This window comes from Ostrea edulis, chromosome 1, assembly GCF_947568905.1.
Source record: "Ostrea edulis chromosome 1, xbOstEdul1.1, whole genome shotgun sequence".
In the NCBI taxonomy this organism is placed as follows: Eukaryota; Metazoa; Mollusca; class Bivalvia; order Ostreida; family Ostreidae; genus Ostrea; species Ostrea edulis.
In genome coordinates this window covers 28,532,287-28,554,831 of record NC_079164.1, presented here as the reverse complement: position 1 = coordinate 28,554,831, position 22,545 = coordinate 28,532,287, and the positions used below count along the sequence as shown (strand labels likewise).

General features: G+C 36.7%; 1 protein-coding gene across 1 annotated transcript in view; it reads left to right on the top strand.

The window, feature by feature from the left end:
- Positions 1-14,101: 14,101 nt before the first annotated feature.
- Positions 14,102-22,545, top strand: part of LOC125663892 (uncharacterized) — a 63,512-nt gene continuing 55,068 nt past the window's right edge. Inside the window, exon 1 of the mRNA XM_056160321.1 lies at positions 14,102-14,344. The gene's annotated coding sequence lies outside the window, so the exon portion shown is untranslated. The remainder of the gene's footprint in view (positions 14,345-22,545) is intronic.

The window sequence follows — 22,545 nt, the reverse complement described above, 5'->3', positions numbered from 1 at the left end:
CTGGCCTTGCCTCAAAATTGGCCTGGCCCCAATTTTGGCCTCTAATTATGCTCTATCCCAAATTTTGGCCTGGCCTCATAAGTTGGCCTGGCCGCAAATTTGGCCTCTAAATTTTTTTTGGTCGAAATGCGCATCTGGTGCATCAAACTTGGTACCGTTTAAAGCTGACATGGATTAATAAATACGTACACCTTTCCCATCTTATCCGCCATATTTCTCTCAGGTAGCCTAATTTACTCTACCCGTATATACCCCAAATGTGATTGTCACACCTGAGTGGTTTTTCTAGGTGGACTCGACCAGTGCACATCTCCGATAGTAATAAATAGGGAATGAGAAACAAATAAAATCAAATTTTAAAACATGCTTTGCTCAAAATTGCAAAATATTTATTGTATACCAGTGCAACATTCTGAAAGTTTAAATTCTAAAAGTTTAAATAATTTAGACAAAAATGAAAAAAGAAGAAGCTTTTCTTGCATACTTGCAAGTGCATGCAAGTATTTGCAGTTTCTTGTGAAATAAATGCGGAGAAATCATTTGCCAATTGCATACTGATAGAATGGAATAAGCAAAGAGCATAAAATATATTATTTATATATATATCAATTCTTCCAAAATACAGGTGCATGCCATATTCGCCAAAGAAAAAAACCAAACAAACAAAAAAACCCAAAACGTATCAAACTGTCAAATACGGACGTCTATTCTCCAGATATTGGAGATGTGCACTTACCGAAAATATTAGATTCTCTTTATTCTGATAAATCCACGAAACAAAATGATAAACTCCATTTGTATCTCGTTAGAACTTTACAACACGTTGTCATTCCATTATACAGACTGCGACACACTTCACCCGTGCCAAACAGGGTGTCTTCAGTCAGGGGGGATGTCAGAATCGAACATTTTTCCTGTATTGAATGCTTGTCTGGTCGAGGTTTTGCAGTTTATAGAAATCGGGAATCGGTCTCTGTATGTCCATATTCATTGATTGAGCAGGAAAGAGAGAGAGAGAGAGAGAGAGAGAGAGAGAGAGAGAGAGAGAGAGAGAGCTACTTTGACAATATATCATTTCATAGAAGGAAAGAAAATTGATCACTGATATAATGGTAAGCTTACAAGCATTAAAAATTTCCAGCTATTTAAAAATTTGTGATTGACAATATATTGGAAACTTACAAGAGTTGATGCTTATAATTGAATTTATTACAAATTAAAAAAAAATATTACTTTGAATTGTGCATGTAGAAAATACTGACTTTGTATGTTAGAATAACGGGACTCATTAGAACCCCTCCCCCAAACTATGCAGCTTTGTTTTTATTGATATCTAAATCGGTATATGAATCCGGATATAAATCATATAATGTTTTTTCGTGATCATATAGATATCGATACTAGAAAATGTTTATACTCTTGCCTTTTGCATATCCTACTAATGCATTACAGTATATTGACACTGTATCATGTCAAATAAAACCTAAACACGAATTTTACTGATTTATGAATACCAACATCTTGTCGAATACAATTGAATTTGAAATTTCGACGTACAGTGGTATGTCTATTTTCAGTATATATCCATTGCGCCAGATCTACGAAATGAAAATATTTATGAATAAATTACACTCAAGCCCGAAAGTAATCATTATGGCATGTTACAGAAACGTTAAAACACACATATTCTATAGTCCTGCAATGCATGCATGCGATTTTTCTGAATACATGTTTTTATGTATTCGTGAATGAAGTTCCTACGCTTAGTTGAAACTTTATTTCATTTGAATATGTCAATTTATATATACACACTAATTAATATGCACACAGGATTCGGAAACAAGTTGTAGCAACTTATATTAATCCGTTTCCTTGAATTAACTTTGAATGGTAAATGTACATTTGCCCTTGTTGCATGACAAAGATAAAAATGAAAAAGTAAAGACAAATGAAAGAAAAAACTTTAACAAGTAAATAGATAAACATTTGAAGAGATGTAATAACACAAGTTCATAAACATATTCACAATATAAATATACAGATGCATAACATACATGTTTATAACCAGGGTTCGAAATTAACTCATGTCCGTAAGTCCGAGACTAGTAAAAAAAAAAACCTGTCGGACTAGTGAACTCTCTAGAGCACTAGTCCGTACGGACTAGTGAAAATCCGGAAATCAATCTTGAATATGGTCAAGATTTTTAGCAAGATTTGTCCGAGTCTCTTAGATGTTTGAACTTATGGTCGATTAATTACCTGCATGGTTAAGTGTTTGCGTGACTATGACATCCTGAGCTTCCAAACACATGGAGTGCATTCGAGACCGCTGTTCTTCGAACGTGCACAAATTGTCAAATTCCTGCCGATTCCGAACGCCGAGTACACATCACGAGAACGTATTCTAGGTGCAAGAATTGCAAGTAGTGTGGTCTGAGAACATGCACGTTTGTGCGCACATGTTCTCGTCATTCGCGACTCTAACACAGTAGTTCATAACACTATAGCTCATGACTTGGTCAGTCGAGTGAATTTTATTGACTTTATTGATAAAATTTCGAACTCCTGTGGCTCTAAGATCTGAGCACCAAAACAACAGGAATGTCGATCTCGAACGCACTTATGGATGTATATAAAAGGATTAACTTGGAGGTTAATATTGTATGCTTCTGAAGATCTTGAATGCGAAATAAAATATGGTGGTCTCTTTCTTCTGTACGTGTCAGAAATTAAATTGATTGCAACTGTGATGTGTTTGGTTTCATTAAATACTGTTGAACAAGAGGTACTGTGAGCAATGCTCACTAAGAATACCCCCCGCTTACCCCAACTCCCAAAGGGTGTTGGTAATAGGTATAAACTACCTCTTTTCTGAGTGTAAAAAACAAATGGCATGACAAACCGAACCATATTGCTACTTCGATGTCCAGTGCGCTTGACCTTTGACCCCAAAATCGATAGGGAACATCTTCATCCCATGGGTAGTCCATATGTATGATATGGTGACTGTAGGTGGAAAGGATAACGCTTTAGAGCCCGGAAACCATATTGCTACTTCGATGTCCAGTGCGCTTGACCTTTGACCTTTTGACCCCAAAATCGATAGGGAACATCTTCATCCCATGGGTAGTCCATATGTATGATATGGTGATGGTAGGTGGAAAGGGTAATGCTTTAGAGTCCGGAAACCATTGCGTCTACAGACGGACGGACGGACAGACAGACGGACAACCCGATTCCAGTATACCCCCCCCCCCCACAACTTGTTGCGGGGGGTATAATAAAATGAAGATCATTTAATATGATGTACTGGACGGATTAGTGAAATGCTTTGCGGACTAGTGAACATCAACAGTGACTAGTCCGTACGGACTAGTGCTTGAAAAAGTTAATTTCGAACCCTGAATTAACGGTCAGAAAGAAATGAATATACAATAACTTCCAAACAAGAAATTAAACCACTTTACAAATAGAAACGAAACTCGATAAGATTAACTTACAAATCTTTTGGATGCGGTGATAAAATGATGTACATGTTTAAAAATATTTTTATTATAGGAGAAATTCTTAGTTAAGTCTCCATGTAAACGGATATTTACAGTTACTGGTCTTATTGGATCAATAAAAAAAATTCTTACATCTTTGAAGAGAGGACATTCAAGTAAAAAGTGTGTTGTTGTTTCGGTTTTTCCACAGGCACAATATGGATTATCTATTATGTGTTTCTTGAATAGATGGGATTTAAGAGTACTACAGTTGAGTCTAAGTCGTGTGTGCAGTATCTGTTCGTTGTTTTTGCCAAATAGAAAATGTTTGGGGATTTTATAAGTGCTTGTGTTGAGCACGCGTTTTGAATTTGAAATTGAAGGATTCTCTTATACGATTGATGGAAGATCTTTCCAAAGGGTGTAGTGGACGGAAGAAGAGATTGTGCATAGTGGTTTGTGTTGAACTTTGGTTGAATAATACAGTGCGATCGCCTAGTGGGGTATTGGTGTGTTTCATTAATTCTAAGAGGGATTAAAGACGACAAATAATTTGGGGTACTCCCATGTACCATATTATGAAATTTTATTATTTTATGTTTTTGTCTTCTTTTGAGCAAAGTATCCCACCCGACCTCACGATAAAGATCATTTAGGCTAACAAATTTTGTCGCACCTGCGACTATACGAGCTGCCTCTATGTTAATTTTTTCAAGTTTATCAGATAAGTCCCGTGATATGTTGTCCCAAACAACGTCAGCATATTCAATAACTGGCCTTACAAGTGAAAAGTATAATTTTTCTAATGATTTTCTATCCAATAAAGATTTCAGTCTTCTGAGAATGTGAAGCCTAGATGACGCTTTCGCTAGGACTATATTAACATGAAACGACCATTGACCGTTGTTGGAAAAATGCAATCCTAAATGCTTATGGTGTGATACTTCAGTTATTTTTTGTCCATTTAAGTAAAGGTCGGGATGTGCAATTCGATTCCGTTTGTTGCTGATTATTAAACTTTCAGTTTTCTGAGGATTGAATATAACTAACCATTGTTTAGACCAATTATGTATTTTGTCAAGGTCACTGTTTAGTGTCAAGTTTGCAATTACCGGGTTGTCAACGATAATGTATAAGGTAGTATCATCAGCGAACAATTTAATAATGGACCTCAGGTCGAAAACAATGTCGTTTATGTATACAAGGAACAACAGCGGACCCAGTATTGAGCCCTGGGGAACGCCAGCCTCAATGTTACACCAATATGATGCTGATGAGTTTATCACAACTCTTCGTTTGCGACCTTGAAGATAATTTTCAAACCAATAGTATAATTTACCTCCTATCCCAGCTTGACGTAGTTTGAAAAGTAGACCCTTATGCCAAACCCTATCAAACGCTTTGCTAATGTCGCAAAACACGGCGCGCACCTCTTTCCCCGAGTCTAATGCTCTGTCGATGTCGTTGGATATGTCTAGTAATTGATTAGTTGTTGAATCACCAGAAACAAAACCTGATTGATTGATACAAAAAAAAAACCCGATTCTCTACTAAGTAACTATAAATATGGCTGTAAATACATCTTTCCATGACCTCTCCAGTGATGCATAATAATGAGATTGGTCTGTAGTTTGTAATATCGTTACATTTGCCCTTTTTGTGTACAGGTGTCACGTTGGCTCGTTTCCATTCTGTGGGAAAAAATGAATTGTGAAGGGATTTGTTGAATAATTTGCATAATGGAAGACTTAATATGGTAGCAGCTTCCTTTAGAAGACGCGGATTTATTAGGTCTGGCCCAGTCGCCTTAGACGTGTCCAAAGAAAGGAGAACATCTTTAACTTCGTCTTCAGTCAATGTAATATCTGAATACATACGAATACAATCGTTGTTATTAGGAAGAGTTACTTCTGAATCATCAATTTTTGATTGGTTTGTAAAAAAAATTATTAAACGTCGTTGCTTTGTCAAAATTGTATTCGTAAACATTACCATTAACTTCTAAGGGAGGTAAGTCGTAACTGGTATGAGTGTTTGATATCTTATTCACCATATCCCACCACTTTTTCGAATCATTACACTCAGATATATTGTTTGATACCTAATTGTAGTAGTCGTCGCGAGCTTTGCGCACGGTGCAAATACAAAGATTTCTAATTTTCTTAAATTCTGACCATTTACCAGGATCATCAGTTCTTTTTGCAATAGTATGTAATCGTTTTCGTCTACGAATGAGTGTTCTAATTGTGTTATTTAACCAGGGGGGGATCTGATTTTCTAATTGTCACCATTTTATTAGGAATATTGATTTTTGCATGTTTGACAATGGTTTCGTTAAATCTTTTTACATTAGTGTCGATATTAGGATCGGCTAATAATTCATCCCAATCAACTAAATTTAGGCTTTCTCTATACACATCGTAATTTCCTTGGCTGATTAACCATATTTCACGTTTAAAAGAATGACAGACTTGATTATACTGGCTGATCAGTGCAAAAACAGGACAATAATAACGAATATTCTGATCAAGAAAACAATCACCAACATAAACTTTTTCCAGAATACTATCATCACTAACTATAATGACATCTAGAAGTGTAGAAGAGTCTTCCGTGAAATGTGTTGGTTCGTCGATTAATTGGGTCATGTTGTACATGTTTTTTATACTGATGAGTTGATCGGATTGATTATTATTGGTCTAAATTTGCGTTAAAATCGCCCGTGATTGTGATTTTGCTAATTTTGGTGTTAAAAGCCAAAGCAATAGAGTATTCAATATCATTCCATAAAGATACGGGCGAGTTTGGCGGTCGATAAAAGGTTCCATACAAATAAGTTTGACCGCCCATTGTGAGTTCTAACCAAACACACTCGACCGTGGTCAATTCAAGATCTGTTCGGCGTTTTGTGAAAATATTGTTCTTGACATAAACTGCCACCCCCCTCCCCCACCCGTTTTCCTACGCTTAAAAATATCTTGGGTCTTCATGCATTTTTATGCCCCCGAGATCGATTTACTATTCCTTACACTGTGTAAATGAAGAAAAACGTGGTAAAGGGTGCAATTCTACACCATACAATTAGTATGCATGCATGTGTTGCAAAGCAAAATGTACATGTAATAATCAGACATGTATCGTCATTTTTCATGGGGAGGGGGGTTGGGTTACAACAGGAAGGGAAAAAAATGGAAAATTGGATTCTTCAAAATTTCTTGCCATTCAAAATAATAATTAAAAAAAGATGAACGAAAACAGCAATAAAATAAAACAAAAAACCCAAACAAACCAAGATGTTTTGTCCGATTTTCAATGTCCTAATATGTGAGTGAAGGGTTAAAGAGTCTTTTACTTTGACTGCCTCAATAATTTCCCCCTACACTTCATTTTCTTCAATCGTTGGGGTTGGGATGGGGTGGTTAGTCCTCTACTATGAGTGCCTCACATCTTCATTTTCTTAATTGGTGGTGGTGTGTGTCTTCTACTATTATATCAGAACTTTCAAGCTGGGGTAAAGTTGGGGGGGGGGGGGGGATCACCCAATATATCTTTTATTTGCATTACAAAATAACACAAAATGGATATTGTTATTAAAGGTGGGGAACAGACACTCTTGTCCCTTCCCCTTGATTCTATGTGCTTGATAATGACGCATAATATGATAAACTCAATTATTACATTTTGCATTAGTACAATTTGCACAATTAGTACAATAACGCAAAATGGCATAGATATATAAGATCTATTGAGCGCCAGATTAGCATAAAATGAAGTAATTGAAAATAACCTTATTTAAAGATATGTTTAATTTTTAATTATTGCGTGCTTTAAATGAATCAAATAAATCTGTGTTATCAATTAATGAGAGTAGATTGAATTACTGTTCTTTTATATTGAATTAACGATATCATCATTTGTCTTAAGAAGAGCGCGATTATTACAAGATCATCGTTTGAATCCCCCCTTCTTTCTCTCATACACTTGTGCAGTGTTATATATGCAAATTATTTATGCACAAACAATTTTTGTACCTAAATGATTTCCTGATTTATAAATCTGCAATACTCTGACCAGTAAATCATATGGTATAAGGATTCATGCACAATACAGGGTAAATATCATACTCTGATACTTCCCCTGATTGAAGACGAGCTAAGTGTGTTGTAGTCTGTACAATGGACAATGGTATTCACTGTTGGAATACAAATGGAGTTTATCGTTTTGTTTCATGGATTATGCAAATAAAGGGAGTTTTACTACTACCTAGAGTATTTTCGACAAATGTACACGTACATCTGTGGTCCGTTACAGATTACAGATATTACGAGTAGACTCAGGTAAATAGTCGTCCGCATTCGATGCTTTTTCATGGCGAGTATACATGACCATGCCATCTTTATTAATACAGTAACATTTATGTATTTGCACTTTGCTTGCAGTAAGTGTGAATGGTATAGATTTCATACCCTTTGCTTCAATAGATAATAGATGAAATATTTCTCCGCGTTTTTGTATAGTTTTGACATATTTACTGCAAATGTACGCACATTCACGTAAAGAAAAGGCATTCTATATTTATTTATCCAAATCTTTTAGAATGATTTACTACTGTACGATATGTTTATTGTAATTTTGAGCACTGTGTGGTGTTTCAAAACGTGATTTCATTTCTTCTTGATGTCCTATAAGTTAGTATCGGAGATGTACGTGTTACCTGTCGAAATTACCCGCACAGGTGAATCGAAGATACTGATGTGAAGTGAAGCGTTGCAAACGCTTTCTAGACGTTCCGTCCCATAATCAATCCGTCCCTTAGTCGATTCGTCCCATTACCGATCCGTCCCTAGACTATCCGTCCCATAGTTAATACGTCCCCTAGTCGATACGGCCCAGAAAAAATAATATTTTTCCAAGTGCTATTTACATCTGCGTATTTCATCTTCATGGTGTGTGTGCCGCTGATCATGTCTTCTCTGCCATCAGGTAGTCATCCTTTTATATGCTCTATGGTATTTATGGCTTGATTGCAGACTTATTAACCTTGATCACACTTAATGTATATTAATCTTCTTGAGACTGTTTATCATAACAAATGTCTCTTCTTTTAAAAGCAAGAAAAACATACTTTGCCAAAGCATTTTAAAAAGGTATGTGTTCCTCCATATTGAAATAAGCTTTCAGTATTTCCCCAAAAGAAGAGATGTTTTGATATTTGACAGCTTTTTCTAAGACCATTATACACATCACAATGTTCGATAAAGTGGGCATCATTTTCAAAACAAAGAATACCTTTTGTTTTTAGACAAATACTCTGTCATTTCTTGGAATATTTCTATAGGCCTACCTGCCACATTCTATTTCCAAATCATGAGCAATTCTTTGAACTTCTGGAGTTTAAAAAAAAAATTAAAAAAATTCTAATAGTTAGGTTACTGTAAGCTCGTAATTAATGATCAAAGGTTGCACAACAATGCAGTTATAAAAACTGTTTTCACTAAGGTGTTTTCACAATGATCAGTGGACATGGGACACACAGTTACATTGATTGCTATACATAGTTGAATAACGATGTTTTTACAATAATTAATGAGCACACATTTTCATAATCATTGCACTTTAAACAAAAATTATAAATCCTAGTTTATAGGCAGTTATCTAATTTTGATAACTATAACTGCAATATATATGCAAAAACTTCCCTTTTTCTTAAGTAATAATCTTTTATTATATCTTTGATAAAAAAAAATTGGAGGGGCCGGATCGACTAAGCAAAAGGGGCCGAATCGTCCATGGGACGGACCGTCTAGGGACGGATCGACTAGGGACGGACCGACTGTGGGACGGAACGACCTGCTACCGTAGCAAACTCATCCCCTTATATACCATGCGAACCCTGATTTGTCACATATTTACAGAGATTTTCTATTGTTGTTCAGGAATAGTATCTGGTTATCATCAACAGGGTCTTGTTATCGCATATGTAGTAGTTACCCCATATAATATTGTTGGTTATGTGCAGATACCCGATGGGCGTGGTCATATTGACACGAGGGAGCGTAGCTGCAATAATGTAGCCCTCTCTGATTTTTTTTTTTAGGGAGAGGGCTACAACTCCTTAGGATCTCCGTAATGGTGCAAATGCGGGAGTGATTCACTCCCGCAACATTTGCGCTCATTCTAAACATTTCCTGACTTTCTTTATGTATATAAAATGATATTCTATGTTTCTTAGTCAATATATAAATTTACATCCTGCAACTTACGATTTGTGAAGCTCTATTCTACCGTTTTCAACAATTTCGATAAGTTCCAATTTCTCGATTCATATTTGTGCGCCATGTTTTGATGTACTGAAGTTTCAACTTCCGATTGTCAAGTCATTTGCATATGCCATATAAGGTAGTATTTACATCAATGGACAAGTATGGAGGCGAAAGCTATTTCGTCGGTATTGAAAAGGTTTGAATTTAATATCAAGTTAAAAACCGAACAGCAGAGTGTACATTCTTTCTGCAACAATATGATTTTCCTTTCTTTGTCGAAGTGGCTCGAGTACTACATTTTCGCGCTGATTGTCAATGTTTAGGTTTTTCATTAGATCCACCTACGAGATCTCACGATAACAAGCATGGCGGAGCAGACGAAGAATTTTGCATGCTGTACATTATATTTAATGAAAAACACCTTTATTAGACATTCCCGAGCACAAAGTTGGTACTCCTTTTGGTGTAAACAACATTTGGGACTAATACACAGAGTTTATTATCGGTTATTCATAAAATTATTTTGCACCATTACGGAGATCCTATGGAATTGTAGCCTTATCCCGAAAACGCCAGAATTAAAAAAAATTGGATAGGGCTACATTATTGCAGCTAGAGGGAGCGTAGCTCCCAAGTGTCATTATGACCACGCCCATCGGGTATCTGAACATAATCAACAATATTATATGGGGTAACAATCTAATTAAAATTAGATCTTCCATCCGCTCCCCAGTTTTCGATACGTCGCGACGTATCGAAAACTGGGGAGCGGATGGAAGATTTAATTTTAATTAGATTGATGGGGTAAGTGACTTGTACCATAGTTTACTATTATTCATTATACAGAATATATTTTATTATAGCTTTCGGGAGCGCGATCGCCTGTTTACAATATATGGTGCCATTTTTTGGTCTTTACATTACACTTTGTACCCCATATATTTCTATAAAATGACTATATTACCAAAAAATGCCACGGTATGAACATTAATTATTTTTTAAAAAACTTTTCTGAACGCATAATGTTTGGACTTTTGGTTTTGATATATATTTTTTTTTCATATTTATTCATTTTCCGACTTCTCTAGTACCGGTATTTGCTTCAAAAATTAGAAATAAGATGCAATTAAAATTCTAACAACCCATATAAATTTGTGCATTTTTCTGTTTAAAAATTTAGCAACATATTTAATTGATGATGATAGTTACTCTTATAAAAATCCTATTTGCTATTCTTCATCGTACATATTTTGACTAAATTGACTGGAAAACATTTACATATATACACAATTAATTTTTAAAAATCGGTGAAATATAAGCGGGGGAAAAAAAGAATTGTATGGCGCGAAACCATAATGTTTAATTGACTTCACTCTGTTCGCAAAACAAGTCTCTCGGACGCGTTCTTATCACGTGACTGGGTCTTTTCTAAAATCTTTTGAAATGATACCCGTATTTCTACTGACACGTGTTTCTCGACTTGTTCGCACACATAGAGGAGAATATGGAAATAGAAAGTCTTTGGAACGAATCCATTGACGATATTATCTTGTCTCAAGCTTCAATTGAGATTGAGTGCGAATATTTATTTGGAGAACTTAGTCTGAGTCAGTTATCCATGTTTGTATGTTCAGTTTTGATCTGGAGGAACTTCATACAGTGGACAGTGATTTTTGTTTTTTCGAGTTTGTGGGCGGGGTTTGAAGAAAAGTGTGGGTTATGTACAGATAACCCATATTTTTAACAAAAGAAAACACGCCAAACTATGGTACAAGTGATTAAACGAGCTCCTCCCACCTTGTTATCGCATGGGCGGTACTCAATCTGATTAAAATCAGATCCTCGATCCGCTCCTCTTTTTTTCTTTCTTGTCGCTACACGAGTAGCGACAAGAAAAAAGAAGAAGAGAGGAGCGGATCGAGGATCTGATTTTAATCAGATTGGGGCGGTACTAACATCAGAATTACACAATAGAAACAAGACAGGAATAATTCAGTTGTCGTGAAGTTACTTTTGCTGTTTCACGGGTAAAGCGTGCGCCGATCGATCTGTGGGGCGTTGAAGCAGACGAGAAGTGTTATGTAACAGATATACACATACCTGTGACCGTTTTTTTTGAGTCAGTAATGTTAAATAGCTCTCTCTCTCTCTCTCTCTCTCTCTCTCATTTTATAAAGAGTTTGCTAATGCAAGTCTCTATTCCTTTTCCTACTTTAATATTTGTGTTATACAGCCACCAATATGTGATAGATACTGCCAGGGATAATCAGTTTTCGTTAAGTTAGTTTTGCTGTTTTACGACGAATCGATGTTGAAGCAGACAGGAAGTGTTATATAACAGAGATATACACATACCTGTGACCGGTTTTTTCAATCAGTATTAATGTTAAGTGTTCTCTCTCTCTCTCTCTCATTTAATAAAGAGTTTGCTAATGCAAGTCTTAAATCCTTTTCCTACTTTAATATTTGTGCTATACATGTTTTCTTAAAACATTTGTACAAATACATGTATAGAATTAAATTCCTGAAAAATAATTTATGAAGCCACCAATATGTGATTGATACTGACAGGGATAATAAGTTTTTGTTAAGTTAGTTGTGCTGTTTTACGGGTAAAGCGTATTAAATTTTATATACACATGCATCGTCCGACGATGGTATATGGCAACCTACCATTGTATTGAAAGTATGGTTCAATAAATGCAAAATGAAAAGCTTTTGAAATAATTATGTGACAAGTCGGTCATCTAGCCTCCTCGTAAAATTCTCATTTTCAAAGAGATGGGCGGTCCTTCTCTCACTCGTGCGCTCCGCCCACTCGTGACAGAAGGACCGCCCATCTATTTGATAATGTGAATATTACTCGGATGCTAGAAGATAACCATTACATATATAACAATAGAATATCCATCTAATATGGCGGGTTAGCAGAGAAATATGGCGGACATATATAATTATACTATATTTATTAATTCATGTCAGCTTTAAGTTTTACATCGGATCTATGTATTATTAAATAATGACTGTTGCAAATACTGGGTTTATGTGTCGAACATAGCTATATAGGATTTATAATAAACTGCCAATCTCTGATATGGTAAAAAGATTTAGAAGTATTATATCGATCTCCCTCCTAAAGTACCAATGTGTACTAAAGTACCAAAGTGTTGTACAGTAGTATCACTGTGTAGAAACGGACTATTTAGGGTAAAGTGCGTTACCTTAGTCCAAGATGGCCAAATTTGTTATTTTGCATCTGATATACAAAATATAAGAAGTAAATATTGTAAAAGTGGTGGTTAATTTTGTAATAGTCTAAATAGTCGAAGGTAAATATTCCATAAAACTTGAAAGATCGGCGCCTATTACAGGGATATAGCGGTTAGGAAATTTGACCATGATTAGGGTAAAGCAAATTCACGACTAGGGACTAAAGGAAATTCGATAAAGAGGATGTTGCACCGAAGCGGGAAATTCCCTAATCGGAGCTCCGTGCCAGCACTCGTGACGTAGAACTGACCTTCATCTATATTTATACTCTTATTGCGTATTTGCCATTTTAAAATATCTGAAGGATTCCCCAATACTAAGGACAAGCCTAATACATTTTATGTGTCATTACATTATACATGTAGTCTAAACATAATTTTTGAAATCGTGAAACTTAAATTGTCTCGTGTCTTCTTCTGAGTATCATTTTCTACAACCAACAGTGGGCAACTACACATGACTCTGAATACAAAACAAAATATGGGAAGTTAAGAGTTCAACATAATCACCGTGTACAATGCCACATGCGGGGACCGTGATCGGTGTAGCGCGGGGATGTGAATTCGAAGCGAAGAAAGTAGGTCAATAAGTATTCAAAGACTGATTGTGTTTAATCAAAATAAATCTAGATAGCCAAAAGTATTGCACGGAAGACAGTGGTTATTGGCAAGCTAGCACTAGCAACTGGGGAGTTTAGAACTCTTTGGAAATACCCAAACACTTCGACAATATACAAGTAGGGTAGTCGCCGGGTATATTTTTCGGTGTATTCAATGAAAAATCTCCACTCCTACTGCATAAACTCCAAAGTTTTTTTGACCAGAAACATTACCTTTGAATGGGACTCAATACTCGACTGAAAAAACCAACACAAAATCATGATATGCCGAGTATTTGACTGAAAACCCTGTGTGGCGTAGGGGGGGGGGTGAAAATCTTGTGGCGTAAGGGGGACGAGAATCCTTTTAACGTAAGCAAAGTTTCTCACTAAAATACACATCTTCAGCACCGCGAATATTGTCTTTATTCAAAATTATATGGAAAATTCTCAAATCATTTTGTTCAAAGGGAACCCAAGTAAAATCACAGTGTATGATTGACTGTTATCTATATGTTTAAACTTATGTGTGTTTTGCAGAGTAAAACTGATTGCATGTAGAGGAAATGATGGAATCCCAACCAACCAAGCACATATATACGATTTGTGTGAGAAATATTATATGTGTCAAAATCAAACTTAAGGCATTTTTCACAGTGCAGTGCGAGATATTTCCCCCTGAATACAGGTGGCGCATAACACGTTGCGGTCCTATTCTCCACTCAAAGGTTCGTGCGCTACGAGCACCAATCTAATTAAAATTAGATGTTAGATCCGCTCACATACTCGCTACACGTCATCTTTGTTGAAGTATACATGAAAAGATCCCCCGATGTCGCCATAGTTTAAAATTTAATCAAAACACGTGATAAATAAGTAACGATCGTGGGTGCCGCCATTTTTTCTCTTCCTTAAACAATACATGAAATTGCGATATGAAGGGGGAAATTTGATTGGCTGTTGCAAATTTGACCTCTGACGTGACCCTCTATGGGATGTTAGATGTTTGTGTAGCGAGTATGTGAGCGGATCTAACATCTAATTCTAATTAGATTGTACGAGCACGGCTTTTTACAGAAATCTTGTAAAAGTTTCTAATAATTCAACATTTATGTTTTGGACTAAATATTTAGTCATATTATGAAATGCTTTTGGTGCAATTTGATGGGTGCTTACTGTAAATTGTTTAAAATCGCGGTTTTCTGATACTAAATTTGGAACTACTTCGTACTATGCGTATCAATGTAGGTCATTCACGTGGTAGAGATCACTGTAAACATGGAATCAAAAGTAAGGAAGGGTGTAAAACATTCCATAACACTTGTAAAATAAGAGACAAACAGCTTAATGGTAAAAATGTACTTATCAAAGTGCCAGTGCATATGAAAGAGCCTGGTGTATTACATGTTGCCAGAACTTTTAAAAGGAAAGGAAATGAGAATGGCTGTGTATATCATTTGATTGTATTGTCACGTGATCGTAAGTGTTGACAGAGATGTAAGGGAATCTTGCGTAACGCACCCTTTGGCGAGAGAATGCTTGCGGTCCATGTTAAAACAAACTCTGGCTGAGTTTGATTGCGGTCCTCAATTCATTGCAGCATTATAAGGATTTACTATTTCTGATTGTACATGTAAATAAGTGCCAGTTAATGAATAGTGTAATTACTGACAATTTGAAATGATATTGCTGACGCTGTACAATACTTTTAGTCATTGATTATATTTATGTGTCCCTTGTGTGATTTTTCGCAGTCCTAAAAAAATTATACCAGGGTAAGGATGTCATTAAAATATCAAGTTTTCATTATTACTTTTCAGAAATTACATGTACAAACAAAGCATGCAAGTATTATCTTGTAATAATTTCACACTGTGGACAAAAATATACATGTACATCAGGAGTCAATGACCGCAACATGTTAATTTTATCGAACACGCTTCTCTAATGCAATATTTTTGTTGAAATATGCTTACTCATGTGTAATTCGATCTTTTGAAAATCAATGTTAGTGTAAATCAACTTACTCAAATGTACACAAAAATAATTATCAAACACGTAGCAATAGAAGGGAGTGCCAAAGGTTTTTTTTTTTTTTTTTTTTTTTTTTACTGTACATGCATAGTTAGTTAATTTTACGAACAAAGTTTGGTCTATAAACTACCTCCATTAATAAAATAATATTTGAATTGTAAAATTTAAGGAACCGATCTATCTCTTGCCCTCCATCCCCCGCGATTTAGGATTTAAACTGGGTTTTGTTATATTTGTTTCGTTTTTGCTTTTCAAGAATTTTCAGACGCTTGTGTAGTGGACGTCCCCCCCCCCCCCTTTTTTGAAGAAAAAAATCCTACGTGCCTGAAAACATTTATATCATATGCTTTCATCTTGCTTTATTTCTGGATATTCGTGAAATTCTTGGTATCACATGTGATTGTATCATAACTTTGACAGAATTAAACCTTAGACATGACTGCCCCCCCCCCCCCCCCCCCCCCCGTCATCCATACTTTTCTAAACAGTGTTATTCATAACATCGAAGAACCTAAACCTTGTTATTTTTAGAGATATGATGCAACCTATTAAAGCTCGAGATCAGCATAATAAAGATTTTATTACCGTAAGCTTTGTTCATACTACATGTATTTTATCTGAAGCTTAGGACCGCATCGATACGCAGTATTAAGCACGCGCTCAATTTCCCGTGAAAGGGCAGTAACTGCAAAAATATAGGAAATTCGTTGACGTTTCGGTCGTAAAGTTTCTTGAGAGTGATTTGCGTTTAATGGACCAAGAAGGATTCAGATTACATCTTTTTTGGAGTAATGCATTTAGGTAGCGATTCTAAATCCTCTTCATTTTTTAAAGCAGTGTTACTCGTTATGGTTTATTTACACAGGCACCTTAAGTAAGGATACTACTCACCACCTCCACCCCCTGATGTTTTTGTGGCGACAATTTTCCGATATTTGTGGATTCCCTGTCTATCTCATCCTAATTTCTAGTTATGTAATCGTTTCATACTTTTTGTAAGCTTTAATACCAGTACAAGGTAAATCTCTAAAGCTTACAAAAAAGTGAAACGATTGTACATAAATCAATATTAGGGTGAGATAGACAGGGAATCCACACATTTCAAAGATATTATGGTGCAAAAAATAAGGGGGGGGGGGGGGGGGCTAAGTAGTATCCATACCTCAGGTGTCTGTGTTTATTTAACCAAAGATTGTTTTTCTTTCTGGTCATTGCATTATTTGAAATTATCAATAGTTCATGTCAATTTCATTAAAATATGAAACTGTCTTAATCATCTGGTATTGTGGTATTTTAGAAAATGTTTTTAATGAAAATTTAATGGCATAGAAAGTCACACACATCATTATCGGTTTATCGTACGAATATCAGAGTAACTTTGAACAAGTTTGAATTTGATATTTATATATTCACTGTGTTCAAGATGAGGATTTTGGTAAGAAACTTTGCGAGTCTCGGTCCCCCTACGCCACAAGATTTTCACCCCCCCCCCTACGCCACACAGGGTTTTCAGTCAAATACTTGGCATATCATGATTTTGTGTTGGTTTTTTCAGTCGAGTATTGAGTCCCATTCAAAGGTAATGTTTCTGGTCAAAAAAACTTTGGAGTTTATGCAGTAGGAGTGGAGATTTTTCATTGAATACACCGAAAAATATACCCGGCGACTACCCTACTTGTATATTGTCGAAGTGTTTGGGTATTTCCAAAGAGTTCTAAACTCCCCAGTTGCTAGTGCTAGCTTGCCAATAACCACTGTCTTCCGTGCAATACTTTTGGCTATCTAGATTTATTTTGATTAAACACAATCAGTCTTTGAATACTTATTGACCTACTTTCTTCGCTTCGAATTCACATCCCCGCGCTACACCGATCACGGTCCCCGCATGTGGCATTGTACACGGTGATAATTCGAAGTACATGCACCTGTAAAAATGTATTCACCATAGCAATTTGCTACTGGAACATATATCTCCACTGTTTAACAATTTTTTTTTTACCTTGTTTGGCCTTTAAGTGTTTCTTCCAAAGCTTTGCAAAGTTCAAAACTGTTTTTCGTAAAAGGCACCATGCCTTTGTCAACGAGTTTCACTCAGAAAAACATACAAGTTCTCGTTAGCAACCTTGACTATTAAAACACAGGTATTGCATGTTGTATTCGGCGTGTTTGTTGCGATTCCTATTCCACAGTGTACAATGCCACATGTGGGGACCGTGATCGGTGTAGCACGGGGATGTGAATTCGAAGCGAAGAAAGTAGGTCAATAAGTATTCAAAGACTGATTGTGTTTAATCAAAATAAATCTAGATAGCCAAAAGTATTGCACGGAAGACAATGGTTATTGATAAGCTAGCACTAGCAATTGGGGAGTTTAGAACTCTTTGGAAATACCCAAACACTTCGACAATATATAAGTAGGGTAGGCGCCGGGTATATTTTTCGGTGTATTTAATGAGAAATCTTCATTCCTACTGCTTAAACTCCCAAGTTTTTTTTGACCAGAAACATTACCTTTGAATGGGACTCAATATTCGACTGAAAAAGCCAACACAAAATCATGATATGCCGAGTATTTGACTGAAAACCTTGTGTGGCGTAAGGGGGTGAAAATCTTGTGGCGTAGGGGGACCGAGAATTCTTTTAACGTAAGCAAAGTTTCTCACTACGATACATATCTTCAGCACAGTGAATATTGTCTTTTTCAAAATTATATGGAAAATTCTCAGATCATTTTGTTCAAAGGGAACCCAAGTAAAATCACAGTGTATGATTGACGGTTATCTATATGTTTAAAGTTACCTGTGTTTTGAAGAGTAAAATTGATAGCATGTAGAGGAAATGATGGAATCCCAAACAACCAAGCACATATATACGATTTATGTGAGTAATATTATATGCGACAAAATCAAACTTAAGACATTTTTCACATTGCAGCGCGAGATATTTTCCCCTGAATACAGGTGGCTCATAACACGTCATAACACCTCTGAGCACATAAACCTACTCAGAGGTTCCTGCGCTACGAGCACTAAACACCTCTGTCAACAATCTAATTAAAATTAGATCTTCCATCCGCTCCCCAGTTTTCGATACGTCCACGCGACGTATCGAAAACTGGGGAGCGGATGGAAGATCTAATTTTAATTAGATTGCATCCCCGTGCTACACCGATCACGGTCCCCGCGTGTGGCATTGTACACGGTGTATTCACCAACTAAACAGTCCATGTTGGAAGCTTATTTCAAACTCGGCACATTGTTATAAACAGAGATTTGACATGAAACATTAGTAAAAACTAGGAGCGTGTTTCAATTTTAAAAAATCTAGAAGGAAAACGTAATATAAAAAAGTGTGTTCGTGAGGGATTCGAACTCTGTCGTTTTAAAAAAGAAAACATCTTTACATTTAAAAGTCGACTACCTTACCCACTGAACCACGCAGTAGACCATATATTATTATGGAAAATTAACGTACAGCTGAAGTTGAAAATAATATCAGTGAAGTCATTTCGATGTTTTGAAATTTACAACAATAAAAAATGCCCTCGTGAAACAAAATTTCAAAGCGACAGTTTTTTAGAGGAAAACTCGAAGAACATGTTCATGCTAAATTTATTTTGTTTCAAGGAGGCAATTTTTCTGAAATTCGGGGATACCCCTCCATTTTAACGCTAAAAATCATATAAATCGCTTATTGCTTGATTTAAACTCGAAATATTTTGGCTAATTTTGTCAATACACATCTTTTAAACTTATTTTCAAAAATGTTTGAATCAAGACATACGTTCCAATTGATTTTTATCATATATTTGAATAAGTTAATTTTATAGATCTTTCATGCAACACCTTTAGGGAAATTAACACGAGACGTGCAACACCTTTTGATGAATAGTGTAACACATATACAGAAATGACTTGGTGAATGAGTAAAATGTCGAATTGTTTGTTTCAAGGTCTGCCCTAATGTGATACTTTTGTGTTAATCTTCGGAAAAATCGGGTATATTTGGTAATATTACTACAATATGAAATTTAAACCGGCCTCCCGCATGCGTGAACTTTTATCAATACGGAATGCTTGAAATCTGATAACAACACCAAAAGGCATTTCATTACAAAAAGTTAACAGCAAACCAGAGAAAGAATTACACAGTTTTTGGGAATAGTCCATCATTACACTTAGTCGATGAAGTGTCAATACCGGGTATGACCTCCCCTTGCATCAATGACGGCTTGTTTCCAATGGGAAGGTTGTTCCACTCTTCCACGAGGGCGTTTCTGAGCTCTGTCAAAGTCGTGGGTTGTGCTCTACGGCATGAAAGGACAACCTGCAGCATGTTCCATACATGCTCAATCGGGTTCAAGTCCGGCGAGCGCGCTGGCCAGTCCATACGGACAATTGTCTCCTGCTGAAGGTACTGCTCCACCACCCTGGCGCGATGAGGACGGGCGTTATCATCCATCAGGATGAACTCAGGGCCAACAGCACCAGCGTAGGGTCTGACGTAAACATCGAGGATCTCATCCCGGTACCGCACCCTTGTCATTGTTCCTCTCTCCAGGACATGAAGATCTGTTCTTCCATCCCTGATTCCACCCTAGACCATGATGGAACCACCACCATAACGGTCATGTTCACTGATGTTGACATCATGGAAACGTTCACGTTGTCGTCGCCACACTCGGTGCCTCCTGTCTGTAAAGTCCAAACAATACCTGGACTCATCGGTGAACAGAACTTGAACCCAATCGTTCTGTGTCCAAGTGACATGATTTTCAGCCCAGTCCAATCGCTCCCGCCGGTGTCGAACAGTCAGAGGGACTCAAACACATGTCCTTCTCGAGTTGAGACCTGCATTGTGAAGCCGATTCCGTATCGTCTGAGTGGACACATTCACCCCCGAGGCGTTCAGGAGGTCGTTACGTAGGCTGGTTGCTGTCCAGAAGGGATGGCGTCGTGCCTGAAGAGCCACAAAATGGTCTTGGAGTTGGGTTGTCGACCTCTGACGACCACCCCCATGTCGGTGTGCTGCTGTACCAAAAGTTTGCTGTCGGTTCCAGGCCCTGTTCACAACGCTCTGGCTGACGTTTAGTGCATTTGCAACGTCATGTTGTGAATAGCCAGCGTCAAGCATTCCAATACATCTGCCCAGTTGCACAGGTGCTTGTGGACAGGACTTCCGGTACCCCCCTTCTTTTATTTTTAAATGTTCTGTCCACAAGCACCTGTGCCCAGTTGTTATGTCGTCAGGCGACGCCTTACACGTTGAGGGGGCATTGTGTTGATAAACGTAGTGTAAACACTGAAGTGAGTTTGAAATTTTAGAAAGAATCAGACACCGATGCCTGGGTGAAAATCGTGCAATGGTAGCAAAAGCATAAACTGTGATGAGAAACACATTTCCCATGGCATGAAATGCACGTGCAAGTTTGTTGAAGACGTTTTTGATTTTACTTGGACACAATATTGCCAGTTATGCAGTTATTAATTTTTTAAACAGAAAAATATCTATGATCCTTATCAAATTTTGAGTAGTATATATATGAGTGGGCACCGAAACGAGGCTTTCGTATGACGTTAAGTACAACAGCTTTAGAAATTCACTGATAAAACTCGAAAAACCCTCTGTAACACTCACTTGTCCACCTGGAAGCCGTGACAACCCTCAAGAGAACCCTTCCTGGCATCCCACATCATGATTATGCACGTGTCCCACACTTTCCGTTAGTACATGTACCTACATCGAACTTTGCACTTAATTCCAGTTCCACTCAACAAAATTCCAGCAATTTTCTCTCAACAGGACTTATCTCTAACTCATCCTTTCAAAACTGCATTCTTCAGTCAACAAGAAACCCGTTTGCTCAATAGTCGTGGAAGTCGCCATTAGGCCTAACGGATTTAGTTTTTTTTTTTTTTTTTAAAGTACATGTACTACTACGCCCATCTCGAAATGACATAGAATGTAGTCCCAGAATAACTCGTTAATTCAACTCAAATCATATTAATGTTTTATCATATAAACTCAATGTTTCAAAATATTAAATGATAAGGAATAAATTCATTATTTTTTCGTTGGATGGAGGTATACCATGAAAAAAAAAGAAGACGGAAAACTTGGTCCTCCGAATCTGACAGAGCCGGTATTTGATATCGTTAATTTACTGTACATAAATTATGATGTCCCCATTCACAAAATCAGTTTGCCTCATGCATCAATGACGGGTTTAATATTGAACAGTTAAGAAATGCATGCTGATATTGCACACTTTCACCTTAGATGCCAATATTGATGAATTTTCGTCTATTTTGGAGTATTTTGAGTGAAAAGGGATATAATTCAACAACTAAATACTTTAGCTATATAATAAAAGGGTTATTGAACTTATATTGGTGAATATTGGCACTCGTTGGCTGTCAAAATGCACTCGCAAGCTCGTGCATTTTAACAGCTAGCTCGTTCCAATATTCACCAATATAAGTTCAATAACCCTATCATTTAATTATATCAATTCTTGCAAAATACAGGTGCATACCATATGCATAATATGCACTGCACATGGCATACTCGCCAAAAAAAAAAAAAAAACAAACAAAAACCCACCCCAAAATACTGACGTCTATTCAACAGGTATCGGAGATGTCCACTTACCGAAAATATTAGATTCTCCTTATTCTGATCAATCCACAAAATAAAATGATAAACTCCATTTGTATCTCGTTAGAACTTTACAACACGTTGTCATTCCATTACACAGACTGCGACACACTTCACCCGTGCCAAACAGAGTGTCTTCAATCAGGGTAGATGTCAGAGTCGAAAATTTTTCCAGTATTGACTGCTTGTTTGGTCAGCCCTGGGTTTTGCAGTTTATAGAAATCGGGAATCTAATCAT